This window comes from Myxocyprinus asiaticus, chromosome 19, assembly GCF_019703515.2.
Source record: "Myxocyprinus asiaticus isolate MX2 ecotype Aquarium Trade chromosome 19, UBuf_Myxa_2, whole genome shotgun sequence".
NCBI classification, from domain to species: Eukaryota; Metazoa; Chordata; class Actinopteri; order Cypriniformes; family Catostomidae; genus Myxocyprinus; species Myxocyprinus asiaticus.
Window position 1 is genome coordinate 17,608,385 of NC_059362.1, and position 15,598 is coordinate 17,623,982.

At 37.0% G+C, this 15,598-nt stretch overlaps 1 long non-coding RNA gene across 1 annotated transcript in view; it reads left to right on the forward strand.

The window, feature by feature from the left end:
* Positions 1-6,673: 6,673 nt before the first annotated feature.
* Positions 6,674-15,598, forward strand: part of LOC127410423 (uncharacterized) — a 33,456-nt gene continuing 24,531 nt past the window's right edge. Inside the window, exons 1-2 of the long non-coding RNA XR_007892121.1 lie at positions 6,674-6,703; positions 7,007-7,060. This is a non-coding gene — a long non-coding RNA (uncharacterized LOC127410423). The remainder of the gene's footprint in view (positions 6,704-7,006; positions 7,061-15,598) is intronic.

Genomic DNA, 15,598 nt, shown 5'->3' on the forward strand with positions numbered 1-15,598 from the left:
CACCTTGTCTTGATACGTAAGCACAACTGTCTTTGGAATTGATTTCATTAAATTTACTTCACTTTACATCAAATATCCCTGAGCACACTAAAAGAGGCCAGTTGTGCAACAGGTCAAGGCTATGGGGATGGTTTAGGGGTTCTTAGAAATTCGGGTCCAAAGCATGCTCGGCCTGGGGTATCCAGAACTTTCTACCGTGAACTAAAACAATGGAAATATCCTCTATTGGAGGGTGTTTTGTGCTTTCCATGGGAAATCCAGGAACAAAAAATGTTTATTTTTATTTTTCAGCTTATTCATTTGATTCATCAGGCCAGGTTTTGTTTTTCCAGTCTTTAACTGTCCAGTTTTGGTGAGTCTGTGCCCACTGCAGCCTCAGCTTTCTGTTCTTGGCTGACAGAAGTGGAACCCGACATGGTCTTCTGCTGTTGTAGCCCATTTGCCTCAAGGTTTGACATGTTGTGCATCTGAGATGCTATTCTGCTCACTACAATTGTAACGAGTGGTTATCTGAGTTACCGGAGCCTTTCTGTCAGCTTGAACCAGTCTGGTCATTCTCCGTTGACCTCTCTCATCAACAAAGCATTTCCTTCTGCAGAATCACAGCTCACTGGATGTTTTTGGCACCATTCTGGGTAAACTCTAGAGACTGTTGTGCGTGAAAATCCCTGGAGATCAGCAGTTACAGAAATACTCAAGCCAGCCCGTCTGGCACCAACAATCATGCTATGGTCGAAATCACTGAGATCAAATTTTTTCCACATTCTGATGCTTAATGTAAACATTAACTGAAGCTCCTGACCCATATCTGCATGGTTTTATGCATTGCACTGCTGCCACATGACTGGCTGATTAGATAATCACATTAATAAGTAGGTGTACAGGAGTACATAATAGAGTGGTCGGTGAGTTATGTATGTATGCATGTATGCAAGTATGTGTTTATGACCTACATAGAACCATAGCCAAAAAAGAATGCAAAAATATGAAGAAAAAAAAAAAGGACAACAACATGGTAATATAATACATTATGTGATTCTAGGCCCACATAGAATCTGTGCCCTCTCTCTGGAAAGCTCTGCAGAATTTGAATCTGTCACTCTAGAAGTTCTACGGACCTTTTCCGTGCACCTTGCATGTTCATTGACTTAACATTTTGGCTAATTTGAAAACGTGTGTACCCTTTTTGGTATCATAAACCAAGGGGTCGATATTTGGCTGGTTAGCATGGCCCATTAGCCCCTGCTTGTAGATTTCCTAAATACAACATTCTACAAAAAAGTATACTTATGGAATAAAAGCAAGCAACATATGAATTGCAAATATTTCATTATATTATAGATGATTTGCCATTTTCAGTGAACTCTTGAAAGCTTGAAATAGACTTACTGTATGTTTTGCCTGTCTGCTGTCTTTGATTAACAGCTAAGGATAGTCGCTATTGAAGGGCTTGGGACTCTGTGCTACCTTTCTGGTGCCATTAACCAATCAAAGTTGTTAGGATGTCAATTTCCTATGGCTCCAGAGTGATAATGTTTAATGTATAAAAAAATAATGAGTTAATCATGCCCCCGGACCACAATAAGGAGTTTCCTATCATCGGAGCAATTCAAGCTTGAAGTACCACCTACATGTTTTTACGACTCCCAGTCAGCAGGGGGCAGTAAGCGGAACTGCAACTGTACAGGCAAGAAACAAGCTCTAAAAAGGCAACAAACCACACTTACTGACAGCATACAGCACAAGCTGACAGATGTGTTCTTGCATTCAAACACAGCTGGAAGTAACGCAACTCCGAATGAGTTTTCAAACAACATTTAACACTGTGTTGACGCGACACCACCAAAGTGAGACACTCTAAATGCGTCCTTAGAAAAGCCCTTATAAAAAGTTTACCTCAGACAGATTGATGAATTCAACTGCCAAATGGATTGCTGTGGACTTTAGGTCAAAGATAGGTTTATGTTAGGGAAATAAATTAGTTTTATTTGGGGGCCTTTCAAGGCAAATACTGATGCATGCATTTATTTTGAGCTAATACAATTCATTAATTGGCATATCATGCAATTAATTCTATTATAATTTTAACAGATTGACAACACTAAAATGAATATAAAAATGATAATAAAAAAGGAGTGCAACAATGCTGTAATAAGTTATATATTTATATAAAGTATATTATTCTAAATTATTCTTTTTAATGCATTAATTGTTCATACTATGTTCATTATTTTACATGTTGCTAGAGAACATAGTAAAACACAGTGTATAGAAGTGCTAATGAAGAATTATTATGCACAATTTTATAAAATCCAACTGACCACAGATCCACAGATGTCATGACCAAATCTCGGCATAGCAGGGTTCATAAAATTCTCAACAGGGGTGACCAGTGAAGGTCACCATATAAATCCTAGACAAATGCTGACTCTTCGTTTTGTTTTGTGCATGCATGACAAACTTGGCTTAGATATTTTAATTTTATCACTATTGGATCTGCACATGTGAAATTCTTGATAATTATGTGTAAATATCAACTGCTGTTTCTGAAATCAAAACAACTTGGCCACAGTGCGATTAAAGCAGCAAAGTGCAAACACACAAATGAATCGCTCTTGGAAAACCCACAAGTTGGACCTAATGATCGACTGGAGAAGGGCTTCTCATCTGGGGACAATAAAAACTTTATTTATTTTTAATAGATATTGTTTTTTATTAAAAAGCATTCCACTCAGAATACTTCCTATGCATGATTTATTAGATCTTACTTTTCATCAGAGGAATTAAGGGTGGAGGATGATCCTTCAATTGTAGGAATATGTGGGAATATATCAATAACACATTCCTCACGATCCCAGTATTTACAGTAACAGCACCCAAAGCCCTTAGAAATGCTTTTGTCTGAAAGTTCTTGTTAGTTTATAATTCAGCCAGCGTTGTGGTCAACCAGTTTGTTTTAACTAATGCTCATATCGGAGGTGGAATAAGACAAATCACAATGCTAATCAAAGCAGGTGTGAGTGGACACAGTCATGTGGAGCAGGTGTTTGAGAGTCACTCAGTTCAGTGGTCTACATCATATAGCCTCATTAATCTTGCAGCATGTAGAATGGTAAGAAGCCAAGGGTGGTAACCACTGTAGACACTAGGGTTTACCTGATTACTCATTTAAATAGTCTGATAGTCATCCAGAAGAGTAGTTGACTTGCTGGAGGGTCAGTGTTTACATAAATGACTCAAAATATGCTGCACAGTATCAGCGGTCTTAGCTGTTAATGGGAAGTCCAGCACTTTGTTAACAGAGAGTGTGTGAGTGGAGAGAATGTCCACAAAGCTGAGATGATGCAGGTGAGAAACTAAAGTGTTTCCTATGGTCACTATATCTACCTCAGAAAGATTGACAACCTGACTGAAAATTGACTGCTGTGGACTGTAGTCCACTCAGGGGCTTGTGTTCAATGATATGTAAACAAAGCAAAATATAAGTTTTTCAAAGGCAGATTCCTAAACTTTTTCATTTGGCCTCTCCAGTCTTAAACATTTGAACCTGATCTCAGTAAAATTTTATGACTGTGGCTACCTTTTGCAAAATGTGGTTCATAACATCTAGTGTGGCAGTTCGGAGGTGAAATGTCCACTGCGTGGCGGTAAAAGCGAGTGAAATGTTTTCCCAAACAGATTAGGTTGTTAAGGTTAAAGCTCTGTTGAGGATTAAATCAACAAAACCTACCCTAAACCTAAACAAAACCAATAATGTCAAGCAAATTTAAGATGAAAAAACGTAATTGCGGAAGTAACTACATCATTTTGTGGAACTTCAATGAACTACACAATTTTGGGGGGGGGGGTGAATTGCCCCACCAAATAATGAGTCTGACCTTGTTATATATTTTTAATCAACACTGAAAATAATTGAGTATGAGGTATCGGCCTGTAAGACAATGGCGTGACTGTGAGTTTGTCATATTCAGACAAAAATCTAAAGTCCCACCTCCGTTGTAACGGCCAACTAGTATAGTGCAATCTCCTCCAACAACACAATTGCTCTGATTGATTCAAACGTGAACAGTGGTTCCACGTGTTTTAAATGACTTTTCTTAACTTAAATTAACTGTTATCTCAACACAAACACTTTGTGTAGAAAAAGCCTTGAATTGGGTAAACCCAACAAAATTAGACATGTCAATGTAACCCGAATAAATCAATTATAAGTCTTACATGTACTAACTATTGAAAGTAAAAGTTAGCATGTTAAATACATGTTAGTTTGAAGCACTTTAGAGTGTAGTTTATTAACTATGCTATGGTTAGCATAACTAAATTAAACAATCCCTGTCATGTCCTTATCGTTAGCTCAAGCTCCACTTTTCATCATAATGGTAACCCCCAAAACTTCAACATAACAGAAACACTTCTAAATCTTAACAAAACATTAAACATAAACAAATATCCCCCTTTTGCACAAAAACACATAAAATAACACTTAATTTTATTCTCCCTATCAAGTCCCATGCAAAGCATGCTGGGAAATGGAAATCTCCTGCACTGTAAAAAAAAAAAAAAAAATGCTGTATATTTACGGCCAAATTCCTACTGCAATTTACTGTGATTCTTAAATACAGTAGTTTGCTGTTAAAAATTGTGCATTCTGGGAGATCAAGAGCAGGCTCACTGTGAAGTGACTAGTTTTACAGTAAATAGCTGTTCTGTTCAAGGCATTAGGGGGAAATTAACATTTAAAATCATGATATCATCTTGGTGAAAGCTATAGGGACATTTTGAAATGTATATTTTAACCACCGCCCCCCACCCCATGATAATTTTGTGATCATGATGTTTCTGAACAACACCTCTGTTCTTTATCATCTCACATCAGCCTTCACTTGTCTGTCTAATGAGAAGTCAAATAATAAAAAAAAAATCAACCTTAGAAGCAGTGTACATATTAAATGTACAATTTTGCAAGGATTGAACAGTGTATTTTTAATGAAAAACAAACAAAAAAAATAAAAAACAACAACATGTACACAGTAAAATAACAGTATAGCACTGCATTGTGGGTTATAATGGTGAAGTACCCATAAGCCTTTGCACTTGAATAAGTATGTATGCTTTGGCAAATGCATTGGAGCTACAAAAAAAAAAAAAAAAAAAAAAAAAAAAAAAACGTACAAAATTATTTATTCAGACTTAATAGAAGTCTTAGTTTAATTAGTGTTGCTGTTTTGTTATCAATAGCTGTGTTTTGATTGAAGTCACCATTATGGTGATTAGTGTTCTCTTGAGCTGGCACCTTGGACCTTCCTTATTATTATATTATGTTCTTCCAGCCAGTCAATTTACGTTTAAGTAAAAGACAAGATGTTGCACTGTGCTACTTGGAAGACAAAACCTAAGGTCAGACTGAATATCTGATCATACCTTGCAAATGGCACTATATGTGGCAATAGTGATGCATTACACATAAAAGCAAAACCATAAAGGATATTTCAGCAAAATGATTTCAGCAAATTGAGTGTTTGATGTTTTTGATGAACTTACAGCATAACTTGAGTTGTTATCAAGACATACATATATCAACTCTCGGCATAAAAAACGCAACAGTGATAACAATTAACAAACATACTTTTACGTAATAAGTAAGAGCTGAACATTAAAATACAAGTAACTACAACAAAAACAACGTTAAAATAAACCAGTAAATAGTAAAAAAATCAAAGTAATTTCTTCATGCCGCAGTGCATGCTGGGAACATATCTGTTAATTTCAACAACAGTAGATAGTATGTAATTTGACTGCTATATGCTGCTAAATTACAGTTGTATACTGTAGTTGTAAAAACAGTATCTAGCTGTTAATTTCAGCAACAGCAAGACACCGTTAATTTTACAGTAACATGCTGGTAACCCTGCTGCCAGTTCTTTACTGTTTTTTGACGGGAAAATCTTTAAGAGTGTGCCCAGTTTCATCAATGCTCATTAACGCCACAAAAAGCATTCATGTAGTCCCAACTCAAATGGATTAACTAAACTTCCATTTTACAAATGTAAACGCATAGAATGCTATGAAATCAAGTTGTGACAACATTTTCTAGAATTGTGTTGCTTTAGTTCAAGTAAACTTTTTTTTTTTTTTTGACTGTCCCCAGCAGACCATTTAGCATTGCTGAGCAAAGAGGTACTGTAAAAATAAAATTAAACCTGCACTCACTCATAAGTAGTACAGGCTAATAACGACTAGCTAATAACACTCCAGCTATACTATAACTATTTAGCTACTGTAATGCAATTCAGTCCCAAAACTATCAATATATCAAGTTAGCAAAACTTTTTACTTTGTCACTTTATGTTAACTAAATACCTCCCATTATAATCAACGACGTTGTTCACACTGGAAGGATCCTTTGCATCACGTCACATAGCACCTTCTGTTGACGGACACCCTGATTCTACTTCAGATATCCACTGTACTGTTGTTGATGTCTGGCACGTGGTTTCTGAACATTCTGAGGTGTCGTGAAGCTTTCAATGTGAACATCCTCAGTCGATGCGATGTTGTACGCTTCCATTTCTTTTCCACTTTTACTGAAAGTGTACATCTTAAGAAAATATGCATTGGACGTGTTCTTTTTGTATCAGATCTGAGGTGAATGAAGCCGCAGGATAGACCAGACAGAAGAGGTAGAGGAGGAACAGCTGATCAGGTAAAGATGCCATTCAAGAAATAATATACTGAGGCAAACAAACACTATTGAAAAGATCAGTGATCCAGTCAGGTCATTTTTATTTGTAGTGCCTTTCACAACACACATTTCAAAAGCAACTTTACAGAAAGTTATGCCTAATGTCTTAAAATGTTATAAAGCCCCCATGTACACACGCCAATATAATTATGCTATATTGCATGTGTAATAAAAGTCATGTATTCAATGGAGTTGCTAAAGACCATAGAAATGATAAGGTGTTTTTTTTTTTTTTTTTTTTTTTTTGGGCTTATGTGGATATAGGAGTGTGATGGACAGGGTGAGGACAACAGCCAGGCAGGAATTTCAGATTAGCAGGTAAGAATTTTAATTTCCTGAAATGGAAAATGTTTTGATATGTTACACAGTGAACAACTAGATAAGATACTGCTATGAATATAAATTTCTATTTATCTTGGCATTAATTTTAACTGTTATTTTGCACTGTGTAATGTATTGTAATGAAACAATCTTTTGATCTTAAATGCTTGAGGACTCTTCATAAAGTACAAGAATGTGTTGATGGCTGACAGGGTATTGGCCTATAAATGTTAACCCTGATAGTGTACCTAATTTGTATATTGTATTTTGTACATTGTTTGCTCATCTGCAATACGTCAATATGTCTTGGATGTCAATAAGACATTCAGCAGATGTCTTTGAGACATTTATGATTGACCCTTTTCACACTTCCGCGTTCAGGAAGCGGAAGTCAACATAGTTGGGTAAAGGCAACTATGGCCACTGCCGAGGTGTATGTGTTTTCACAGTCCTTCAAAGTTTTGTCCTTCAAAGGAACGATCTACAAATCTGTCGCCATAAATTGCAAAAATGCAAAAAAAGATGGCACAGTTAACAAATCTGTGAGTTGTACTTGGTGAAACTAATACCTGATGGGGGCCAATGCAGGATGTGAAGGAGTGGAGAGACTCATGTCCCACTCCATCTGACTTCTAACCCTGTCAAACACACACTCTTGTGTCGACTGTGATGTGTAATCATTCCAATGAAACCGTGACAGTACAGCTCAGATTTGAAAGTGTTTCACAATTCCACCTGTGAGCGACTGCTGTAAGTCCTCATCTTGAAAATACTTTCCACAGAACTTCCTCATTTAATAACGAAGTTATCTTCTTCACGTTTAATTGCCTGAACCCACAAGCTCGTACAAAGTTTACCATCTTTTGGAAATTCATGGAAACATAAATCCAGACGTTTTCTTTTAGAATTTGTGCAAATAGGAACACTGTTGTTGCACTAGTTATTACTGTTCTTCCTGAACGCCACCATAGTTTACCCAGCTATGACAACTTCCGCTTCACAAATGCAGAAGTGTGAAAAGGGTCAATTTAGAATGTTTGTAAATCTTTTTAAGATATTTAGCAGATGTTAATTAGAGTGTGATGATTAACAGATGAAAAGATCTTAAACAGACATCTTGGACATGTACATGTGCTGTCTGGGAATAATGTTGTCCTGTTATTATTATAGCATAAGGATAAATAAAACTTGTATTATTTCCCAATGTTAGTACTAGATAGATAGATAGATAGGGAAGCAGAAGGAAATTAAGCAGTAACACTTTAAATGTTACAAAGTAAAAATAAATAAATAAATAAAATAGTCACATGGAAGCATGTTTTCATTTAATTTAAAGTGCGCTTTTCTCCCTTTAATCATGCGTGCTCCGCGTCTGTTGCGAGAAGGCTTGTGTAATCTAAGACTGTATCTGTATAACATTTGATATTAATATAGTAATGATAATCTATTTTTATATTCCTTAATTGATGCATAGAAATGTCTTTGTCAGATTGATGCATTTACAACCCTAGTTAAAATGTATCGCCTTTCAAGTGATGCGCTGTAGTAAAAGTGTTTTGATGTTATTAGTGTGACGAACAGGACAAGTATTTATAAACTGACAACTTGTCGTTTTTCTAATGATTTTTGTGAAAGGGAATAAAATTAATTGTTGTTGTCCATTGTAAATCCTAATAAGTTAGCAAAACTCAAAAAACAAATTGTAGGCAATATGTGATTTTTTTTTTCGCTAATAAACTCTTTGGCTAAACTTAAAACTATCATCTAAGCTCAACTTAAATACTTAAAGTAGAGATAACCTAACTAGCTAGAAGTAGCTTGTACAGTGAATGCTAGCACACTGAATGCATGCTAATTGGAAATACTCTGCTTTGATTAACATAGCAATCACTCAATAAGTAAAGCAATTTACTGTAGAACAATCTTAACTTGTACCTGTCCTCAACATAATCTCAAGCTCCACTATTCACCAAAATTGATTAAATTTTTCCCTACTCAAAAAAATATTTTGAGCATTAGGGTTTACAGTGTAGCGCCTCTAGTGTTAATTTCACCAGGAAACTGCCGCAATACAAACAAAGAGCCCCATAAAAATCATTTTGCAATAATGTAGATTTATTAATGTGATTTTAAGAGACCAGGTTGGAACATTTGGTTACATTCTTGCAAAAAGCCAATACCTAAGAAGTGCATATGAAAGCTATCGAGTTAATAGCATGTATGTGCATTTGTGTGTCTATTAAAATGGTAGGGTGTGTATCTCAGGGCTGAGTATCTGCGTCTGAGTGTAGGAGAAAGTTTGTGGTGTGTGTAGAGTTAAGCGAGTGTGGGTGTGCACGTCTGGGTCTGGTTTGGTCTTTTCTGAAGCGATTTGTAATGATATGCTGCTCTGTCTGTACAACGTGTATTTGTGCCCTAGTGAGACATACAGAACATACTCTCATTAAGTTAAAAGGACGGCATCCAACCACAACGACTTTAGGGCACACACACACAAATGCCCGTGCACTGGCCAGCACTTACAGACACACAAACACACATATTGCCAGTGCCATAAAAAGCAGAGAATTTAGACAAATAACATTTCTACCATCATATTAGGTTTACTTAAAAGAGACTGTAGAACTCCAGAACCAAATGCCAAAAGGAAAGCAAGCCGAGGGTACATTTCAGAAAGTCGCTTTTTAGATGATAGTTAAGACAGACAGACAGACAGACAGACAGACAGGTAGGTAGCTAGATAGATATTTCTACAGTAATAAATAAATTCCTTAACCTTTAGATGAGATTTATTGTGAGATTTTATCCACATTTTAATGATTTGAATTCAATCCATTAATAAATAAAATGTATCTTATTGTACCATAGATCTTAACCATGTTTATTTATTCATATTTAAATCATATTTATTAAAATTAACATTTATTTAGCTTTATGGATGTGGTGTTGTGGTAGCACTGACTTTGTCAATTCTAGGTAATATTCATACTAATATTGATTGTTTTGATAACGTGTGTGTGCTTGTATGTGCATGTGTGATTTTTGCACGTCATATGGTGTGACATACGTCCTGCAGTCCACGGCTATCAGGAGATCAAACTGACCAATCAGAGGGACTTATATAGAAACGGTGCAATCTGTCAGTCATCCCACTGCGGCAAAAGCAATAATGATGCTCCTCCCCCATAGCTGTGATGCTAAAGCGGTTAAATAATTGTGTGCCCACACAATCACACGCACACACAGACCTCCTTTCACACTTTCATATACAGGTTTTCTTTCCTTTACCAGAATGCTATCTTATAACACTGGCATTTGTTGCAACAATAAATCCATTGTAATTTGCATAGTAATTATTGTAGTTATAACAAAATCTGAATAAGAAGAAATGGCAAATAGATTTGAAGCTTTGTGTGGGTTGACCTGCTATCTTCATACACAAATTTACTAGTAAAACCTGTACACCTACTTATTCATTCGATTATCTAATCAGCCAATCATGTGGCAGCATTACAGTGCATAAAATCAGCAGATACGGGTCAGGAGCTTCAGTTAATTTTCACATCAACCATCAGAATGGGGGAAAAAACTATATTTCAGTGATTTTGACCGTGGCATTTCTGCAGACGGAAATGCATTGTTGATGAGAGAGGTCAACAGAGAATGACCAGACTAGTTTGAGCTGACAGAAAACCTACGGTAACTCAGATAACCACTCTGTACAATTGTAGTGAGCAGAATAGCATCTCAGAATGTACAACACTTCGAAAGTTGAGCGACCACGTCAGGCACTTTATTAGGACCATAGTGTTCCTAATAAAGTGCTCAATGAGATTACGTATATGCAGAAGATAATGTGTAATTTGTCATTTTTACATTCTGCATTTATGGCGCTAACACTACTATGCTATATGTGGCCATGATATGCACCGGTTACCATCTGTCATTGTATTATATGATCAATTTTGTTAAAAGATGACACGGATCAATGGCAGGAAGGTGTTTAACAGCCATTACAAAGTGTTTCTGAAAGTTCGGGCTGGCAAGCTGTTTGGAACCACTGCGACGAACTGAAAAACATCTTTTTGGCCAATTTTTTGTCTCCTCATTTGCGCAGTCCTAGCTTTTGGTGCCCTAGGCAATCGCCTAGTTTGCCTATGCCAGAAACAGCCTTGGTGGGGTCTTTCAATTTCAGATGTAATAAAAATCTGTCCCATAGCATCTGTATGTATACACCGTTTTGTAATAATGACTTAATGACAAAGTGTATTACACTGTAATAACCTATAGAATGTGTCACAGGATAAATGTGGTTGGGTTGAATGTGCGCTATTTTTGAATGTGTCCTGTGTCTCGTGAATGGACAGCGTGTGGCCTCGTGCTCGATCTGTCCGCAATGCTGATGCAATTTCCCTCCGCTGATTGCAAGCCTGCGCAGCTGTTCATTGAGAAAGTATAGCACACAAAGAGTTAATGTAAAAAGCATGTCTGTTATGCATATGCATGCATACACATGAAACAAGCATATGCACTCTATGCCTTTTTACGAGACATTTGTGGAAGGCATTTGCTCTGCATTAACTGTTTGTAGCTGACGTGTTGAAGTCACATCACAGCACAACCAGTGAATCGCACAGACGTCAAACAAGAAATTAAATGCTCAAATGAGGATTTCCAGCTACTAATTTATATGAGGATTTGCTTACAAATACACATCTATAGGACCTGATGAATAAACATCTAATGTAATATGAGACCCCCCACCCAATCTACTGTATATGGTGTGTGTATGTTTGTTAGGTCATGAATGTTTGTGTTTGTGTGCTCTCTACATCATTTCCTGGACTGGGTAATGAAAACTTTACAACTCACCTATGACTTTTGAACTCTGGACACATTCTCCCTCTGACCTCTTTTCCCCTTTCTCTGACACACACACACACACACACACACACACACACATAGCCCTAACCTTGACTTTTGGAAATGCTGACTCCAATATACTACAGATATCTGGCTACCAGACAGCAGAGCCGCCACATACTGCAGATGGCTGTTTAAAACAGCAAAATGTCACACAGACCGACTTCGTGTCATGGGACAAACTTTTATAGCATCTCAGATTACTGTCACTGTATCCAAATCTTTTAAACAGAGTGATGATATGATGATGACGATCAGCATTAGGTCCACATTATGTCATGTCACTTGTCAATTTCTGACATGTGGCATGCAACAAAGGCAAATTTTTACCTACTTTTATTCACTTTTACACAACTTACTAATAAAAGTCCTGAAGAGCACGTGAGTTAATATGTGAGCCATAAGTGTCATAGAAGCACAATATGGAGTTTTTCATTTCACATTTGCTTTTTATGACATTATCTGTTAGGCTTAGGTTTAAGGTTTAGGGTAGGATGGTCGTTTTTTTTTTTTATTGGGAATCTGTTTGGAAAACTCGCTTTTACCGCCAATCAGTGGACATTTCACCTCAGATATTTTGTGATACGTGTAATGAACAATGCAATATCATTTAGAATAAATGTCGCCACAGTCACGTAATTTTCATGAGATCAGGTTGTTCTTGAACCATTATTTGATCAGACAACTTGCCAAAAGTTAAGATATTTACTACAAGAATTTGGAAAGTAATTGGATTAAAAATGCAAAATAACAGTTTATTCCTAAAATGATAACTGGACGTCACTTGCTGTGACAACAGTGAGGTCATTTGACAACAATGTTGCATACTACCATTTGAACTCTTTTTATTGCATAATGCTTTGTTTCAAATACTGTTTTTTAAAACAGATAATAGTATACAGTGTAAGTAGTGTGTATGTATTTAATTCATGTTTTTGTGTTTGTGTAGGCCTACTTGCAAGGCAAAGAGACTTGTTTTTTGGCATCCTCATCAAAACACACACACACATCAGAATCAGTCAGGAGGAAGTGAGGGGACGAGCATTTAGAGCATGTCAGGAATCTAAATACTGTGCCAGTTATACATACACACAGAGGAGCTCTCTCTCTCTCTCTCTCTCTCACACACACACACACACAGACACACACAGGTTTTAAGTTAGGCTTCTGAGAAATGTTGCTTCAGAAACAGACTTCAGGGCCTGCACCCTCAAACACATGGAAAGTGTGACAGCCAACTCAAATCAAAGGATGTTTAATCATTGTGCTAGAGATTTGATAAAATTTGTTTCAGTATTTCACACATTCTCACACTCATATATACTTATATTTTTCTCATTTTCTCTTTCTCTCTGTGTACTTTAACACAACTCCTGCTCAGTGATTAGAGCTGGACAGGCCAACACTCCAACTCAATTCATCTATAAATCTCAATGGGAGAAGTCCCTTTCACAAACTTTGTGTCTTGGTCTCTTCATCCTCCCAACAGCCTCTCAATCTTTTTGTTGGTATGACAAAAGAGTGTACATTTGTATTGCCAAAGCGTTTGCTATCAGTATTGGGTAAATTACTTAAAAAGTAACTCATTACATATTACTAATTACTTCTCTGAAATTGTAATCAGATTACTGCTGATTATTTAATAAAAAAGTAATCACGTTACTAATTACTTTTAAGTTACTGTCTAAGGCCACATCCACACTAATACGTTTTTGTCTGAAAACGCATCTCTATGTTTTGGCTTTCTGACCACACTGAGACAGCATTTTGGACAGCAAAAACTGAGCTTTTCAAAAACAATCTCCCAAGTGGATAAATCTGAAAACACTGTCTTTGTGTTTTAGTGTGGACAGAGGAAATGGAGATATCTAAAAACGATGACATATTTGTTGTCATGAGACGCAGTCATGTGATCCATTCGACCTAAAACAATCAAGAAGGTGGCCCATATTGTAGTGGCGTTGATGTGCCTGCTATTCACTTTGATTGCGTTGTTAAAGATAATGTTACTTTGGACAACCTTCACATTGTCTTCCTTCAATGGTGATGGGTTGTTTACTCAGAATTGCTGTTCGGCAGTGGAACATGAGGACAATTGCATTTAAGACAGTATATGGAACGCCAATTTTTCACATGCGCAGTAAGGGGATTTAAGCGTTTTAATACTTTTCAGTATGGACGTGCAAGTTTTGAAAAATAGCAGTGTGGACAGAGAGCATTTAAATAATGAAAATGCCATTTTCAAATGTACCCAGATTAATGTGGACATAGTCTAAAACACATTTGACACACTGTTCAACAAATTCAAAATAGCATCTACTTACATGCCTTTCAGCTGTCGCAGAAATGCAAACAGACATATATAGGAACATAATACATGTTCAATTAACTAATTAATTGAAAGTCAGTAACTGTTCTCTGATTACTGTAATGACACACCAACTCGGGAGCTGAGATGAACCCAGATGCAGGAGTTTATTGCACTGAACACAGCAAAAGCAGATAAGCAATGTGAGGTGAGTATTCAGTTAAGGAACAAAGTCTTTGAACACAGCCTTTGGTCATACAGTGAACTAAGGTAGTAGGCACAGACACACCAATGGTTAATTCCAAACCAACATGTGCCCAAACAGGTAACTTAAACTTCAGACAGGGTCAAAAGGTGAGTCACTTTCATAAACTGAGGAGCAGGTTTGTATAACAAGACATAAAGTACATTCAAAGTTCTCCAAGTCACGTTTCCAGCACATTCAGAGAAGTTTGTTGTATAACAGGTGTCGTAAATCCTGACTGAGGCCTACACATAATCAAAATCTTACTGATAACAACCGCGCCAAAATCAAACAAAGGGAGTCCAAAAGAGACTACAAATACCATGAAGCCTTGCTCACTTTACACCTAAGTATCGAACTCTCAACTCCTATTGGATGAGGTGCACGACAGAACGCCCCTCAACGATGACGTCATCGGGAGTAGAAATACCTCTGAGATCTGAGTAACTTTGCATGCCGTGTGTAGACGCAGCTCATCGCTGCTCTCAAGTGTAGCCTCGTTGCACAAGGAAGTAACATATGACTTGAAACTGTGGCCATACTATCTCCATCTCGCTGGATGAGTTGAGATTACTCTGTGTTCCACCAAACATTCTAACGGATCCGAAGGAGACCGCCGAGCAATCCGCATCTTCATCCGTTCGCCTGCAGAAGTGAAGAAAGAAGATTTCTCTTCCCTCTTCAACCGAGTCGAAATTGCTGATTTCTCTGCCAGCCCGCAGAGAATCAGCAGCCGTACCGCCCACCGACAAAGCGAGGAAATGGCCTCCCGTCATCACCCGATCCTCGAGGAACCGAGTCTGAGTCAAACGAGGGATGAACACACATTCTACCTGCGTCCTCATGCGATTCAAGTAAGAGGTTTACGTCTGGGCAGAGATAGAATATTATAGTGTGGTATTCTTGTGTATCGAGGTTATTGCTTTATATTTATATTATTTATATTATATTATTGGTTACTGATAATTATTTTTGATGATTTTTGAATTTGAAGGATCAATAAGCTAATGTTAATTCTAATCTATGTTTCATTGATTTTAATAATTAATGATTATCTTTG